At 40.9% G+C, this 17,616-nt stretch overlaps 1 protein-coding gene and 14 non-coding genes across 15 annotated transcripts in view; 1 reads left to right on the forward strand and 14 right to left on the reverse strand.

Moving 5' to 3' along the window:
• LOC120569021 (double-stranded RNA-specific editase B2-like) overlaps positions 1–17,616 on the forward strand; it is a 58,891-nt gene that overhangs the window by 22,692 nt on the left and 18,583 nt on the right. The gene's annotated exons all lie outside the window — the stretch shown is intronic.
• Positions 292–374, reverse strand: trnas-uga. Its single transcript has one exon. It is a non-coding gene; the product is annotated as a tRNA-Ser (tRNA).
• trnas-uga lies at positions 862–943 on the reverse strand. The gene has a single exon. It is a non-coding gene; the product is annotated as a tRNA-Ser (tRNA).
• On the reverse strand, positions 1,434–1,515 carry trnas-uga. The gene has a single exon. It is a non-coding gene; the product is annotated as a tRNA-Ser (tRNA).
• On the reverse strand, positions 1,996–2,077 carry trnas-uga. The gene has a single exon. It is a non-coding gene; the product is annotated as a tRNA-Ser (tRNA).
• On the reverse strand, positions 2,568–2,649 carry trnas-uga. The gene has a single exon. It is a non-coding gene; the product is annotated as a tRNA-Ser (tRNA).
• On the reverse strand, positions 3,139–3,220 carry trnas-uga. The gene has a single exon. It is a non-coding gene; the product is annotated as a tRNA-Ser (tRNA).
• Positions 3,711–3,792, reverse strand: trnas-uga. Its single transcript has one exon. It is a non-coding gene; the product is annotated as a tRNA-Ser (tRNA).
• Positions 4,268–4,349, reverse strand: trnas-uga. The gene has a single exon. It is a non-coding gene; the product is annotated as a tRNA-Ser (tRNA).
• trnas-cga lies at positions 4,842–4,923 on the reverse strand. The gene has a single exon. It is a non-coding gene; the product is annotated as a tRNA-Ser (tRNA).
• On the reverse strand, positions 5,410–5,491 carry trnas-uga. Its single transcript has one exon. It is a non-coding gene; the product is annotated as a tRNA-Ser (tRNA).
• Positions 5,990–6,071, reverse strand: trnas-uga. Its single transcript has one exon. It is a non-coding gene; the product is annotated as a tRNA-Ser (tRNA).
• Positions 6,553–6,634, reverse strand: trnas-uga. Its single transcript has one exon. It is a non-coding gene; the product is annotated as a tRNA-Ser (tRNA).
• Positions 12,202–12,283, reverse strand: trnas-uga. The gene has a single exon. It is a non-coding gene; the product is annotated as a tRNA-Ser (tRNA).
• Positions 13,240–13,321, reverse strand: trnas-uga. Its single transcript has one exon. It is a non-coding gene; the product is annotated as a tRNA-Ser (tRNA).

The following is a 17,616-nucleotide window of genomic DNA, read 5'->3' on the forward strand; positions in this document are numbered from 1 at the left end:
TTAACCTCTGAAGGATTGTTCAAACCTTGAGCGACTTTGAGGTTTAATTCGGGTGGTTAGTCCAACTGGCTGTCAAGTGATAAGGTGTGAATGGCTCTTAAATTGCCTGGGTGTGTCCAACTTATTTTCAAAGAAACAAAAGAGCAAAGATTGACAAGTCAGAAGAAAGTCCTGTGAGGGTTCTGCAATGGTAACACCTGAGTTTGATTGGATCTTTGGCATCAACCGACTGGACCCATGCATCTTGGTAGATTCTTTGTCTACAGAACCACCATCATTATAGTAAGAATTCGCTGTGAGTAGGTTTTGAACCTACGAGGGAAACCCCATTGTATTTCAAGTCCAACGCCCTTTAACCACTCGGCCATCACAGCTGGAAACTAATGGGATTTTTTATAGTTCAAAACCCCGAGGCACAACAGACTTAACTACAGTGCATATCAACAACAGACAAGAAGGAACCCATTTCAGAAGTACAGTTGACACCTTAATATGATCAGATACAACTTGATTTCATAGCAAACTGATGCCTGTTGGTCAGTTCTGACTGATTCATTTGGAGTCCCAGGCATTTGACCTCTGAAGGAATGTTCAAACCTTGAGCGACTTTGAGGTTTAATTCGGGTGGTTAGTCCAACTGGCTGTCAAGTGATAAGGTGTGAATGGCTCTTAAATTGCCTGGGTGTGTCCAACTTATTTTCAAAGAAACAAAAGAGCAAAGATTGACAAGTCAGAAGAAAGTCCTGTGAGGTTCTGCAATGGTAACACCTGAGTTTGATTGGATCTTTGGCATAACCGACTGGACCCATGCATCTTGGTAGATTCTTTGTCTACAGAACCACCATCATTATAGTAAGAATTCGCTGTGAGTAGGGTTTGAACCTACGAGGGGAAACCCCATTGGATTTCAAGTCCAACGCCTTAACCACTCGGCCATCACAGCTGGAAACTAATGGGATTTTTTATAGTTCAAAACCCCCGAGGAACAACAGACTTAACTACAGTGCATATCAACAACAGACAAGAAGGAACCCATTTCATAAGTACAGTTGACACCTTAATATGATCAGATACAACTTGTTTTCATAGCAAACTGATGCTTTTTGGTCAGTTCTGACTGACTTATTGGGAGTCCCAGGCATTTAACCTCTGAAGGATTGTTCAAACCTTGAGCGACTTTGAGGTTTAATTCGGGTGGTTAGTCCAACTGGCTGTCAAGTGATAAGGTGTGAATGGCTCTTAAATTGCCTGGGTGTGTCCAACTTATTTTCAAAGAAACAAAAGAGCAAAGATTGACAAGTCAGAAGAAAGTCCTGTGAGGGTTCTGCAATGGTAACACCTGAGTTTGATTGGATTTTTGGCATCAACCGACTGGACCCATGCATCTTGGTAGATTCTTTGTCTACAGAACCACCATCATTATAGTAAGAATTCGCTGTGAGTAGGGTTTGAACCTACGAGGGGAAACCCCATTGGATTTCAAGTCCAACGCCTTAACCACTCGGCCATCACAGCTGAAAACTAATGGGATTTTTTATAGTTCAAAACCGCCGAGGCACAACAGACTTAACTACAGTGCATATCAACAACAGACAAGAAGGAACCCATTTCAGAAGTACAGTTGACACCTTAATATGATCAGATACAACTTGATTTCATAGCAAACTGATGCCTGTTGGTCAGTTCTGACTGATTCATTTGGAGTCCCAGGCATTTGACCTCTGAAGGATTGTTCACACTTTGAGGTTTAATTTGGGTGGTTAGTCCAACTGGCTGTCAATTGATAAGGTGTGAATGGCTCTTAAATTGCCTGGGTGTGTCCAACTTATTTTCAAAGAAACAAAAGAGCAAAGATTGACAAGTCAGAAGAAAGTCCTGTGAGGGTTCTGCAATGGTAACACCTGAGTTTGATTGGATCTTTGGCATTAACCGACTGGACCCATGCATCTTGGTAGATTCTATGTCTACAGAACCACCATCATTATAGTAAGAATTCGCTGTGAGTAGGGTTTGAACCTACGAGGGGAAACCCCATTGGATTTCAAGTCCAACGCCTTAACCACTCGGCCATCACAGCTGGAAACTAATGGGATTTTTTATAGTTCAAAACCCCCGAGGAACAACAGACTTAACTACAGTGCATATCAACAACAGACAAGAAGGAACCCATTTCATAAGTACAGTTGACACCTTAATATGATCAGATACAACTTGTTTTCATAGCAAACTGATGCTTTTTGGTCAGTTCTGACTGACTTATTGGGAGTCCCAGGCATTTAACCTCTGAAGGATTGTTCAAACCTTGAGCGACTTTGAGGTTTAATTCGGGTGGTTAGTCCAACTGGCTGTCAAGTGATAAGGTGTGAATGGCTCTTAAATTGCCTGGGTGTGTCCAACTTATTTTCAAAGAAACAAAAGAGCAAAGATTGACAAGTCAGAAGAAAATCCTGTGAGGGTTCTGCAATGGTAACACCTGAGTTTGATTGGATCTTTGGCATCAACCGACTGGACCCATGCATCTTGGTAGATTCTTTGTCTACAGAACCACCATCATTATAGTAAGAATTCGCTGTGAGTAGGGTTTGAACCTACAATGGGAAACCCCATTGGATTTCAAGTCCAACACCTTAACCACTCGGCCATCACAGCTGGAAACTAATGGGATTGTTTATAGTTCAAAACCCCTGAGGAACAACAGAATGCATACAGTGCATATCAACAACAGACAAGATGGAACCCATTTCACAAGTACAGTTGACACCTTAATATGATCAGATACAACTTGTTTTCATAGCAAACTGATGCTTTTTGGTCAGTTCTGACTGACTTATTGGGAGTCCCAGGCATTTAACCTCTGAAGGATTGTTCAAACCTTGAGCGACTTTGAGGTTTAATTCGGGTGGTTAGTCCAACTGGCTGTCAAGTGATAAGGTGTGAATGGCTCTTAAATTGCCTGGGTGTGTCCAACTTATTTTCAAAGAAACAAAAGAGCAAAGATTGACAAGTCAGAAGAAAGTCCTGTGAGGGTTCTGCAATGGTAACACCTGAGTTTGATTGGATCTTTGGCATCAACCGACTGGACCCATGCATCTTGGTAGATTCTTTGTCTACAGAACCACCATCATTATAGTAAGAATTCGCTGTGAGTAGGGTTTGAACCTACGAGGGGAAACCCCATTGGATTTCAAGTCCAACGCCTTAACCACTCGGCCATCACAGCTGGAAACTAATGGGATTTGTTTATAGTTCAAAACCCCCGAGGAACAACAGAATGCATACAGTGCATATCAACAACAGACAAGAAGGAACCCATTTCACAAGTACAGTTGACACCTTAATATGATCAGATACAACTTGTTTTCATAGCAAACTGATGCTTTTTGGTCAGTTCTGACTGACTTATTGGGAGTCCCAGGCATTTAACCTCTGAAGGATTGTTCAAACCTTGAGCGACTTTGAGGTTTAATTCGGGTGGTTAGTCCAACTGGCTGTCAAGTGATAAGGTGTGAATGGCTCTTAAATTGCCTGGGTGTGTCCAACTTATTTTCAAAGAAACAAAAGAGCAAAGATTGACAAGTCAGAAGAAAATCCTGTGAGGTATCTGCAATGGTAACACCTGAGTTTGATTGGATCTTTGGCATTAACTGACTGGAATCATGCATCTTGGTAGATTCTTTGTCTACAGAACCACCATCATTATAGTAAGAATTCGCTGTGAGTAGGGTTTGAACCTACGAGGGGAAACCCCATTGGATTTCAAGTCCAACGCCTTAACCACTCGGCCATCACAGCTGGAAACTAATGGGATTGTTTATAGTTCAAAACCCCTGAGGAACAACAGAATGCATACAGTGCATATCAACAACAGACAAGAAGGAACCCATTTCACAAGTACAGTTGACACCTTAATATGATCAGATACAACTTGTTTTCATATCAAACTGATGCTTTTTGGTCAGTTCTGACTGACTTATTGGGAGTCCCAGGCATTTAACCTCTGAAGGATTGTTCAAACCTTGAGCGCTTTGAGGTTTAATTCGGGTGGTTAGTCCAACTGGCTGTTGAAGTATGGTGTGAATGGCTCTTAAATTGCCTGGGTGTGTCCAACTTATTTTCAAAGAAACAAAAGAGCAAAGATTGACAAGTCAGAAGAAAATCCTGTGAGGTTTCTGCAATGGTAACACCTGAGTTTGAGTGGATCTTTGGCATTAACTACGAATCATGCATCTTGGTAGATTATTTGTCTACAGAACCACCATCATATAGAGGTAATATGTAGGGTTTGAACCTACGAGGGGAAACCCCATTGGATTTCAAGTCCAACGCCTTAACCACTCGGCCATCACAGCTGGAAAACTAAATGGGATTTTTATAGTTCAAAACCCCCGAGGCAACAATCAGACTTAATTACAGTGCATATCAACAACAGACAAGAAGGAACCCATTTCGTATACAGTTGACACCTTAATATGATCAGATACAACTTGTTTTCATAGCAAACTGATGCTTTTGGTCAGTTTCTGACTGACTTCTTGGGAGTCCCAGGCATTTAACCTCTGAAGGATTGTTCAAACCTTGGGCGACTTTGAAATGTTTAATTTGGTGGTTAGTGCAACTGGCTGTCAAGTGATAAGGTGTGAATGGCTCTTAAATTGCCTGGGTGTGTCAAACTTATTTTCAAAGAAACAAAAGAGCAAAGATTGACAAGTCAGAAGAAAGTCCTGTGAGGGTTCTGCAATGGTAACACCTGAGTTTGATTGGATCTTTGGCATCAACCGACTGGACCCATGCATCTTGGTAGATTCTTTGTCTACAGAACCACCATCATTATAGTAAGAATTCGCTGTGAGTAGGGTTTGAACCTACGAGGGGAAACCCCATTGGATTTCGAGTCCAACCCCTTAACCTCTCAGCCATCACAGCTGGAAAACAAAAGGATATTTTACAGTTCACAACCCCCGAGGGACAACAGACTTAACTACAGTGCATATCAACAACGGATGTACAGTAGAAGGAGGCCATCTTACAAGTATAGTTGACAGCTTAAGATGATCAGATACAACTTTTTTTCATAGCAAACTGATGCCTGTTGGTCAGTTCTGACTGATTCATTTGGAGTCCCAGGCATTTGACCTCTAAAGGATTTTTCACACTTTGAGGTTTAATTTGGGTGGTTAGTCCAACTGGCTGTCAAGTGATAAGGTGTGAATGGCTCTTAAATTGCCTGGGTGTGTCCAACTTATTTTCAAAGAAACAAAAGAGCAAAGATTGACAAGTCAGAAGAAAATCCTGTGAGGTATCTGCAATGGTAGCACCTGAGTTTGATTGGATCTTGGGTATTAACTGACTGGAATCATGCATCTTGGTAGATTCTATGTCTACAGAAACACCATCATTATAGTAAGAATTCGCTGTAAGTAGGGTTTGAACCTACGAGGGGAAACCCCATTGGATTTCAAGGCCAACACCTTAACCTCTCGGCCATCACAGCTGGAAAACAAAAGGATATTTTACAGTTCACAACCCCGAGGGACAACAGACTTAACTACAGTGCATATCAACAACAGAAAAAAAGGAACCCATTTCACAAGTACAGTTAACATTAATATATACACTATAACAACTTGTACAACTTGTTTTCATAGCAAACTGATGCTTTTTGGTCAGTTCTGACTGACTTATTGGGAGTCCCAGGCATTTAACCTCTGAAGGATTGTTCAAACCTTGAGCGACTTTGAGATTTAATTCGGGTGGTTAGTGCAACTGGCTGTCAAGTGATAAGGTGTGAATGGCTCTTAAATTGCCTGGGTGTGTCCAATTTATTTTCAAAGAAACAAAAGAGCAAAGATTGACAAGTCAGAAGAAAATCCTGTGAGGGTTACGCAATGGTAACACCTGAGTTTGATTGGATCTTTGGCATCAACCGACTGGACCCATGCATCTTGGCAGATTCTTTGTCTACAGAACCACCATCATTATAGTAAGAATACGCTGCGAGTAGGGTTTGAACATACGAGGGGAAACCCCATTAGATTTCAAGTCCAACGCCTTAACCACTCGGCCATCACAGCTGTAAATTAATGGGATTTTTTTATAGTTCAAAACCGCCGAGGCACAACAGACTTAACTACAGTGCATATCAACAACAGACAAGAAGGAACCCATTTCACAAGTACAGTTGACACCTTAATATGATCAGATACAACTTGTTTTCATAGCAAATTGATGCTTTTTGGTCAGTTCTGACTGATTTATTTGGAGTCCCAGGCATTTGACCTCTGAAGGATTGTTCACACTTTGAGGTTTAATTTGGGTGGTTAGTCCAACTGGCTGTCAAGTGATAAGGTGTGAATGGCTCTTAAATTGCCTGGGTGTGTCCAACTTATTTTCAAAGAAACAAAAGAGCAAAGATTGACAAGTCAGAAGAAAATCCTGTGAGGTATCTGCAATGGTAACACCTGAGTTTGAGTGGATCTTTGGCATTAACTGACTGGAATCATGCATCTTGGTAGATTCTATGTCTACAGAACCACCATCATTATAGTAAGAATTCGCTGTGAGTAGGGTTTGAACCTACGAGGGGAAACCCCATTGGATTTCAAGTCCAACGCCTTAACCACTCGGCCATCACAGCTGGAAACTAATGGGATTTTTTATAGTTCAAAACCCCCGAGGAACAACAGACTTAACTACAGTGCATATCAACAACAGACAAGAAGGAACCCATTTCATAAGTACAGTTGACACCTTAATATGATCAGATACAACTTGTTTTCATAGCAAACTGATGCTTTTTGGTCAGTTCTGACTGACTTATTGGGAGTCCCAGGCATTTAACCTCTGAAGGACTGACAGGAACCGTGACGTGCCGACGTGTAAGGTGAGCGTATTGTGTCACTTCCGGTGTTCCCGTGTTACAAACGCTAGTTTGCTGCTCCGGCAAAAACTTACTGAACTCTGCTTCACTGTTTAAATTAGCAGCTATTTGCCTGGATTGCATTTGAATTACAATTGTTTTACTCAAGCACTTATACTTAGCTTCACTTACAGCGACTGACTCGCTGAATTTACAATTGTTAAAACACTGTTAGCTACTTTAGCTTAGCCATTAGCAATGGCTAATTCCTCTCCCTCTCCTGCTCTCTTGCTCTGTGGGTGTCAAATGTTTAGCTATTCCCCTGCCTCCTTTAGTGATAACGATACATGTAATAAATGTAGTATATTCGCTGTTTTGAAGGCAAGGCTTAGTGAATTTGAGTCATTGCTCCGCACCATGGAATCAGAATCGTATGCTTCCGTAGCTAGCCAGCACCATGTAGTTAATGCGGGCCAACATACTGTAGCTTCTGTAGCTTCTGCTAGCCATCCCCCGCAGACCCCGAGCAGCCGGGCGAGTGGGTGACTGTCCGAGGGAGCGTAGCGTTAGATCTAGACCAGGGAGTGCACATGATGACGGTGCCAAAACGGGCGTCTTCGCCTCTCTAACAGGTTCTCCCTACTCAGCGATACACCCGCTGAGAAGCCAGTTCTGGTTATTGGGAGCTCTATACTACGATATGTGAAGCCAGCGGCCCGGCGCTACAGTAGGCCTACCTACCGGTCATATGTGCCCCCGGGGCTGGAGGCGGCGATATAGAAACCCATCTAAAGCTGCTGGCAAAAAGAACCGTAAATACAGTAAGATCATACTTCACGTAGGTGGTAATGGTCGTAAATCGGAGATTACTAAAATGAATGTTGAGTCACTTTGTGCATACGCAAAGACAATGTCGGACTCAGTAGTTTTCTCTGGACCCCTGCCAAACCTGACCAATGATGAAATGTACAGCCGTCGTCATCCTTCCACCGCTGGTTGTCGGGGTGGTGCCCAGCTAATGATGTGGGCTATGTGAATAACTGGAGGGCGTTCTGGGGAAAGCCTGGTCTGATTGAGAGAGACGGCATTCATCCCAACCGGGACGGTGCCGCTCTCATATCAAAAAATCTGAACGAGTTTATCAGACATAAACCATGACAACCCAAGTTTGATATTAGTAATCAGAGGTGCAGTGCTTTCGCGCGCCCCTCTGTGCTTCCCGTTGGAGCGGTGCCCACTCATAGTCTAATAAGCACGGTGTCTGTCCCCCGGCTCAGATCGGTTAAATCAAAGGTAAACAAAAGATGCGCTATACTTAACAACCTAATTGGAATTAAAACTACTGCAATAGAACAAAATAGGAAAATTAGATGTGGACTATTAAATATTAGATCTCTGTCTTCTAAAGCAGTACTGGTAAACGAGTTGATATCAGACAATAAAATTGATTTATTTTGTCTTACTGAAACCTGGCTGGGCCATGAAGACTATGTTAGTCTAAATGAAGCCACTCCTCCCAGCCATATTAATACTCAAATTCCTAGAGGCTCAGGCCAGAGGGGGAGTTGCAGCCATCTTTGATGCAAGCCTGCTAATTACTCCTAAACCTAAATTACATTATAACTCATTTGAAAGTCTTGTTCTTAATCTTCAACATCCAAAATGGAAAACATTACAGCCAATTATATTCGTTGTTATTTACAGGGCTCCAGGTCCGTATTCTGAATTTTTTATCTGAATTCTCAGAGTTTTTATCATGTTTAGTCCTTAAATCAGACCAAGTACTTCTTGTAGGTGATTTTAATATCCATGTGGACGTTGACAATGACAGCCTTAGTACTGCTTTCAACTCATTACTGGATTCAATCGGTTTCAGTCAGAGTGTGCACAAGGCGCGCACCTCTTTAACCACACCCTCGACCTTGTGCCGGCATATGGTATTGAAATTGAGGATTTAATAATATTTTCGCAGAATTTGGATTATCAGATCATTCTTTAATCACTTTCGAATTCTTACTACCTGATTATATTAAATTAGATAAAAGCTCCTACACCAGATGCTTATCTGACAGTGCTATAGCTAAATTTAAAGAAGATATTCCAACAGCATTCGACTCTATGTCATGCCTTAACATAACAGAGGACCTGTATGTTAACCTCAGTCCCTCTCAAATTGATGCATTTGTAGACGGTGTTACGACATGCCTACGGACGACCTTAGACTCCGTCGCTCCCCTGAAAAAGAAGATGATGAAGCAAAGGAAACTAGCACCTTGGTATAACTCCCAAACTCGCAAATTAAAACAAATCTCGCGAAACCTCGAATGTAAGTGGCGTTCCACCAAGGTGGAAGAATCTCGTTTGGATTGGCAAGAAAGTCTCAAAACCTATAGGAAGGCCCTAAGAAAGGCCAGATCAGACTATTACTCATCACTAATAGAAGAAAACAAGAACAACCCAAGGTTTCTTTTCAGCACTGTCGCCAGGCTGACAGATAGCCACAGCTCTACTGAGCCATCTATTCCTCTAGCTATGAGTAGTGATGACTTCATGAGCTTCTTCAATGATAAAATTACAACAATTAGAGATAAAATTCATCACCTTTTACACTCAACTTCTAACGGTTCACCTTTAAAGCGCGGAGTCGTTAGAAATAAAGACTAGTCTCGACATTTACTTAGACTGCTTTTATCCTATAGATCTTCAACAATTATTGTTAAAGATATCCTCAGCTAAGCCATCTACCTGTCTCTTGGACCCCATCCCAACGAGACTACTCAAAGAAGCATTACCTGTGGTTAACACCTCATTACTAGATATGATCAATATGTCTCTATTAACAGGTTATGTACCACAGTCATTTAAAGTAGCTGTGATAAAACCTCTTCTGAAAAAACCCACCCTGGATCCTGAGGTCTTAGCAAACTATAGACCTATATCTAACCTTCCTTTTCTATCCAAGATCCTTGAGAAGGTGGTTGCTAATCAGTTATGTGATTTTCTACATAGCAACAGTTTATTTGATGACTTTCAATCAGGATTTAGAAAGAATCATAGCACAGAGACGGCACTGGTGAAAATTACTAACGACCTTTTAACTGCTGCAGACAAAGGTCTTGTCTCCATTCTTGTTTTACTAGATCTTAGTGCTGCATTTGACACAATTGACCATTCAATCCTGTTACAGAGATTGGAACACTTGGTTGGCATTAAAGGAATTGCTCTGAGTTGGTTTAGGTCCTATTTCTCTGATCGATCTCAATTTGTGAATGTTAATGATAAATCCTCCAAGTGCGCTAAAGTTAGCCATGGGGTTCCTCAAGGCTCAGTGCTTGGACCAATTCTATTCTCCTTATATATGCTTCCTCTAGGCAATATTATTAGAAAACACTCAATTAACTTTCACTGTTATGCGGATGACACCCAATTATACTTGTCAATCAAACCAGACGAAACCAGTCAGCTAGCAAAATTTCAAGAGTGCATTAAGGATATAAAATCCTGGATGACCTATAATTTTCTGATGTTAAACCCTAACAAAACTGAAGTTATTGTGCTGGGCCCTAAACACCTCGAACTTCATTATCTAGAGATATAGCTACTCTGGATGGTGTTGCCCGGCCTCCAGCACCACTGTTAGAAATTTAGGAGTTATCTTTGATCAGGATATATCCTTTAATGCCAATCAAAAAAACCTCAAGAACAGCCTTTTTTCATCTTCGTAACATTGCCAAAATTAGGAATATCCTGTCTCAAAATGACGGCTGAAAAACTAGTCCATGCATTTGTTACGTCTAGGCTGGACTATTGTAATTCCCTACTGTCAGGTTGCTCAAATAAGTCTCTTAAGACTCTCCAGCTGATCCGAGAATGCTGCACGTGTTCTCACAAGAACTAAGAAAAGAGATCATATTTCTCCTGTATTAGCTTCTCTGCATTGGCTTCCTGTTGAATCCAGGATTGAGTTTAAAGTCCTTCTCTTGACCTACAAAGCTCTAAATGGTCTAGCACCATCATATCTAGAAGAGCTCCTAATACCCTATTGTCCTACTAGAGCACTGCGCTCCCAGAATGCAGAGTTACTGGTGGTACCTAGAGTCTCTAAAAGTAGAATGGGAGCCAGAGCCTTCAGTTATCAGGCTCCTCTCCTATGGAACCAGCTCCCGATCTGGGTTCGGGGGGCAGAAACTGTCACCTCATTCAAGAATGAACTTAAAACTCTCCTATTTCATAAAGCTTATAGTTAGGGAGTGAGGAGTTGCAGTGTTCACCTAACTGGCCCAACTGCTTCTCTTCATAATTGTTAGATTAATAATACATAACAAAGTAGAGGGAGGCAGGCCAGCCAAGCCAGATCCGGCAGGGGGAGAGTTCTAAGCCCGAAAAAGCTACCTCTCCTTATGACCTGTCTCTCTTAGTTACCTGTTATAGTTACGCTGTTATAGTCCTAGACTGCCGGGGGACTTCCTTCCTTTGACACACTGAGCTGCTCTCTCCTCTCCCTTTCTATTACTGTTTCTATTACTGTTACTATTACTATTACTATTTGTGTGCAGCCCGTCCCAGAAATGCTTGTTACTAATCCTAGCTTCTGGGGAGTTTACTCCCCCGGAGTCCTTATGTTTTTCCCCCCGCGTATTTCCTTGAGAGAACGTTGGCACCAAGACCCTGGTTGCAGCTGTCGCCGTGGTCCTGCTGCACTCCCTGCTGAGCTCAGCGATGCCCTGCAATGTCATGCTGCGTCCTGCTGAACCCTGCAGCTTCCCGCTACATCCAGTCACTGTTCCATTATTAATGTGACTACTATCGCCACTGTTCATCACACCCCCAACCGGCTCGTCAGACACCGCCTACCAAGAGCCTGGGTCTGTCCGAGGTTTCTTCCCAAGAGGGAGTTTTTCCTCGCCACTGTCGCACTGCTTGCTCTTGAGGGAATTACTGGAATTGTTGGAATTGTTGGGGCTTTGTAAATTATAGAGTGTGGTCTAGACCTACTCTATCTGTAAAGTGTCTCGAGATAACTTATGTTATGATTTGATACTATAAATAAAATTGAATTGAATTGAATTGAATTCAAACCTTGAGCGACTTTGAGGTTTAATTCGGGTGGTTAGTCCAACTGGCTGTCAAGTGATAAGGTGTGAATGGCTCTTAAATTGCCTCGGTGTGTCCAACTTATTTTCAAAGAAAGAAAAGAGCAAAGATTGACAAGTCAGAAGAAAATCCTGTGAGGTATCTGCAATGGTAACACCTGAGTTTGAGTGGATCTTTGGCATTAACTGACTGGAACCATGCATCTTGGTAGATTCTTTGTCTACAGAACCACCATCGTTAGAGTAAGAATTCGCTGTGAGTAGGGTTTGAACCTACGAGGGGAAACCCCATTGGATTTCAAGGCCAACACCTTAACCAATCGGCCATCACAGCTGGAAACTCATGTGATTTGTTATATTTCAAATCCCCCTGGCACAACAGACTTAACTACAGTGCATATCAACAACAGACAAGAAGGAACCCATTTCACAAGTACAGTTGACACCTTAATATGATCAGATACAACTTGTTTTCATAGCAAACTGATGCTTTTTGGTCAGTTCTGACTGACTGATTGGGAGTCCCAGGCATTTAACCTCTGAAGGATTGTTCACACTTTGAGGTTTAATTTGGGTGGTTAGTCCAACTGGCTGTCAAGTGATAAGGTGTGAATGGCTCTTAAATTGCCTGGGTGTGTCCAACTTATTTTCAAAGAAACAAAAGAGCAAAGATTGACAAGTCAGAAGAAAATCCTGTGAGGGTTCTGCAATGGCGACACCTGAGTTTGATTGGATCTTTGGCATCAACTGACTGGAACCATGCATCTTGGTAGATTCTTTGTCTACAGAACCACCATCATTATAGTAAGAATTCGCAGTGAATAGGGTTTCAACCTACGAGGAGAAACCCCATTGGATTTCAAGTCCAACACCTTAACCACTCTGCCATCACAGTTTGAGAGCAAATTTTTCTTTTACACACCAGAACCGCCGAGCTCCGTCATACTTCATTTCAGTGCATTCCAACAAAGAGCCCATCTCACAAGTACAATTGACACCTTTAGATGATTTGACAAGAACTTTGTGCATAGCATACTGATGCCCTTGTTTTGGAAGGACCCTTATTTAAGTATATCAACTGCTGACTGATTGGGAATCCCAGGTATTTAACCTCTGAAGAATCCTTTGCAATTTGAGGGGCTTTGAGCTTAAATGTGGCTTGTTAGTTCACTTGGCTGTCATGTGACAAGGTGTGAATGGGTGTGGCATCAACAGAATAAACATTGCCATGGAATCATGCATCTTGGTAGATTCTATGTCTACAGAACCACCATCATTATAGTAAGAATTCGCTGTGAGTAGGGTTTGAACCTACGAGGGGAAACCCCATTGGATTTCAAGTCCAACGCCTTAACCACTCGGCCATCACAGCTGGAAACTAATGGGAGTTTTTTATAGTTCAAAACCCCCGAGGAACAACAGACTTAACTACAGTGCATATCAACAACAGACAAGAAGGAACCCATTTCATAAGTACAGTTGACACCTTAATATGATCAGATACAACTTGTTTTCATAGCAAACTGATGCTTTTTGGTCAGTTCTGACTGACTTATTGGGAGTCCCAGGCATTTAACCTCTGAAGGATTGTTCAAACCTTGAGCGACTTTGAGGTTTAATTCGGGTGGTTAGTCCAACTGGTTGTCAAGTGATAAGGTGTGAATGGCTCTTAAATTGCCTGGGTGTGTCCAACTTTTTTTCAAAGAAACAAAAGAGCAAAGATTGACAAGTCAGAAGAAAATCCTGTGAGGGTTGTGCAATGGTAACACCTGAGTTTGATTGGATCTTTGGTGTCAACCTACTGGAACCATGCATATTGGGAGACTTAATGTCTACAGAACCAGTGTCATTATAGTAAGAATTTGCCATGAGTAGCGTTTGAACCTACGAGGGGAAACCTCTTTGGATTTCAAGAACATCGCCTTAACCACTCGGCAACCCATCTCACAAGTACAACAGAAATTTTTAGATGATTTGACAAGAGCTTTGTTTATTGCATACTGATGCCCTTGTTTTGGAATGACCCATGTTTAATGATTTTGGTATTTTTTGTTACATCAGGCATGTGTAGCTTTAAGTAGGCGAATTTTCAATAGTATTAGTTTGGAATGATCTTCAATTAAAGAATTACAACGCTCTGAGCAGGGTTTAAACCTACGCAGGGAAACCCCATTGGATTTCAAGTCCAACCACTCGGCCATCACAGCTTGAAAACAAATTATTGTTTTACACTCCAGAACCACCGAGCCCTGTCATACTTTATTTCAGTGCATTCCAACAAAGGACAACAAGGAGCCCATCTCACAAGTACAATAGACAACTTTAGATGATTTGACACAAACTTTGTTTATTGCATAGCGATGCCCTTGTTTTGGAATGACCCATGTTTAAGTGTATCAACTGCTGACTGATTGGGAGTCCCAGGTATTTAACCTCTGATTGATCGTTTGTAATTTCAGGGGCTTTGAGCTTAAATGTGGCTCGTTATGGTGCGTTCTTTTTGTCTTGTATTCGCGACTAGTAGCTCGAGTGTGACGTCACATCCCTGTCGAAAAACGAATAACCGCGGGTAGGCTACTCCTCTGCTTTCTGCTCAAGACTGCCATTGTTGTCATATAGCAACCGAGCGTCTCTAGCCAATTTCAGCTGCACAAGCTACAAAATAACTAATTAGGTGGTATATAACTCATAATAAGACTGTAGCGACTTAACTACAGTGCATATCAACAACAGACAAGAAGAAGCCCAATACAGTTGACAACCAAAGATTGATTTGCTTGGTTAGGCTTGGAAAGGGTAGTTCATCGAAGTCTTATTATGGGAAATTCCTGTTTATTAAGGCCATATTTGTAAGAGAAAACACTTTAACAGATTTCAAAGCAAAAAGTAGTAAAAGAATCTAAATGAAATCTAATTAAATGAGAAAATAATAAACCAAACATCTAGTACTATATTACAATTATAATTACTGATACCAAGGCTGTTGATGGGGAAATTATTCTAAAAAGTTTCCATATTTCTTTGCCCTTGAGGAAAGAAGATTAATTAAGTTTAGTAAATTTGCTTATCCACAGCTGTCAAACCACACACTCACACACACACACACACACCGGACAGTGAGTGCGTGCTTCTCGCTTCCCCCCTGCCATGCCTAATTTCATTATTCTATTAAATAAGGTTCATTAACAGCGGCTGGATGGATAAACTTAAATTCTAAGGTTTGATAAACACAAGCACCTTGGAATATGAAATAATCTTCCTGTTCTAATTTCTGCTTTGATCTTTTGTCTTTATTCTATCTTATCCAGTACATCATAGTCTTTTATAGTACATTATAGTCTTTCATAGTCTTTTGGTTCCAAGTGATTGTTCTGTCAAGTATTAATCAGCATTTTTGCTATCAATAATGACTTAAGCTGAAAAAATGTGAGCTTCTTCATTGTGTGCTTCAAGAAGAAAACTGTAATGACGGGGTGGCTAAGATATTCAGATTCACAATACTAAATGTATTAGTATTACTTAGTTAACACTTGAGTGTCAACTGATGCTTATTATTACTACTAAAAATAATCCCCAAGGGGCAATTCATTTTTACAGTCAATTCCATCCATGTAAATTAAATAAATGAATACATAACGACAACAATCAAAACATCAAGATGCCAATGACAAAGTGCACCGATCAACGGGTTGTGTTTAATAGATAAAGGAATAAAAGAATTTGCATAACGATTTGTTTTCCGTGCAGGCACATAATAGCGCGGCCCAACGACATAACTAAAAATTCTCTACAAAGGGCATGGCCAGGTTAAGTTATTATTTTTTCAGCTTTCCTAACCACTCATTTCTTCCACAGAGAGCTGAGGTCTTTCTGCTGGGCTCCAGTGATCTTGGAGCAGACCGTAACAATGTTTTTATCCTTCACAGACAACCCATCAAATCAGCGCTCAAATGAAAAAGTTAAAAGACTCTCGATAAAAGGGCTGTCCCTGCTATATACAGTCTGGACTTTACATCAGAAAGGATCTCTGTGCACAGGTTCACAGAGATGTATGACTTTAACAGTTATCATATCTATGAAGACCCTTTCAAACTCATAATATTTGAAAATTACACCACTGCATTTAACTGTACTTATCCCTTCTTATCTGGCCTCAGTAATCAGAATCAGCTTCAAAGGGCAAGTAAGTGTGTGCACGTACAAGGAATTGTGTTTAATTGTGTTTTTTTGTTGCTTTCAATGACGTGGAGTCAAATGACTTGTATGTGTACACACTTACTTGTCCATTAAAGCTGATTCTTATTCTGATTGGGATTATTGTTGCATAAAGAACAGATAAAAATGGAAAAGTACAGTTGAATTCAATGCTGTTTTCTGTAGCTATAATGGATCGGTCTTGAAATAAAATCCTGAGGGAGGCAGCGTAAAAAGTCAGGGTCGATTCTGAGACAAGACCGAGACCTTCAAAAAGTGGTCTCGAAGACAAGACAGATGAGTACTACAACACATTTAAATCCCTACTTTCAGGAAATAATAAACTGTATATTATTAATAGTTATAACAATAATAATAACATTGTATTTTATAGCATATTCTGGTATGACACAACATCAATAAATAAGCACAATTTCCAAATAGATAGAAAATCCAGCCGATCTTTGTTCCTTTTTATTTTCATTTGTAGTGGTGCAACATGACTGATAGATGTAAGTGCATTGTTTGCTGAGCAGTGCTCAAGTATCATCCCTTTTTTATTTTCATTTTTTTTATTTAAATTAACCAGAGCCCTTCATTTCACCTGCCGTGTTACACAACAGCCGCTATGATTTCATTTCTAAATTGCTGCACAAACCCATTTTTTTTTAAAGATTCGCGTGGGAAGAAGATTTCCGGTAGATTAAGCAAATAATTTGTCATCTTGCAACCTGGTTAACCTCTACTTAAATCAAGTGTAAAGTCTAATACTGCAATTCACAAATGGGTGTGAGTTAATGAAGTGCTACTTGAACGAGAGAGAGAGAGTGTGTTTACGGGCGAGGGGGAGATAGAGTGAGAGGCGAATGATGAAGTGAAAATGACAGAAAGCGTGTGAAGGTGCGAGGGGCTCAGCCGATGTAACGCAAAGACAAACACAGTTATTGTCATTTTTTTTCCCTCCCAAAATAAATGGCCCCGTTAGCTGTGATGGCGCAGGTCATTAAAACACCTCCAACCTCCACCTAGCGGCCTTCAGAAGCTCCAGATTCACATCATTACAGTCGCATCCCATCTAGCAGCTCTCGCTTGTATCAACCCACAGCTTAATGGCATCACACGCCTAATATAACTGCAAGGTGCAAGGTTAATGCACAATGGCTTCGTGTGCATTCTTCATTATTCTAATTACTTTTAGTTTGCATTGCAATGTCCTCCAGAATCGCTGGCCAAACAGTAAAGCAAGTAAAACTGAGATTATTTAATAACATAAAAAAAAGCAATATCACTGTTATACAGTTTCTGTGAGATTCATTTCAATGTGACGAGTAGTGCAATATCAGCTCAAAACCGTTTTTTAAACTGATTTTCATTTATGTATTTAATAGCTTTGTGTTGCGTGTACTCTTTTGTAACATTAGAATGATTTTAAGTTTAAAAACAATGAATTATTAATCCCAAAATGCTACAGAA

Source organism: Perca fluviatilis, chromosome 11 (genome assembly GCF_010015445.1).
Source record: "Perca fluviatilis chromosome 11, GENO_Pfluv_1.0, whole genome shotgun sequence".
In the NCBI taxonomy this organism is placed as follows: domain Eukaryota; kingdom Metazoa; phylum Chordata; class Actinopteri; order Perciformes; family Percidae; genus Perca; species Perca fluviatilis.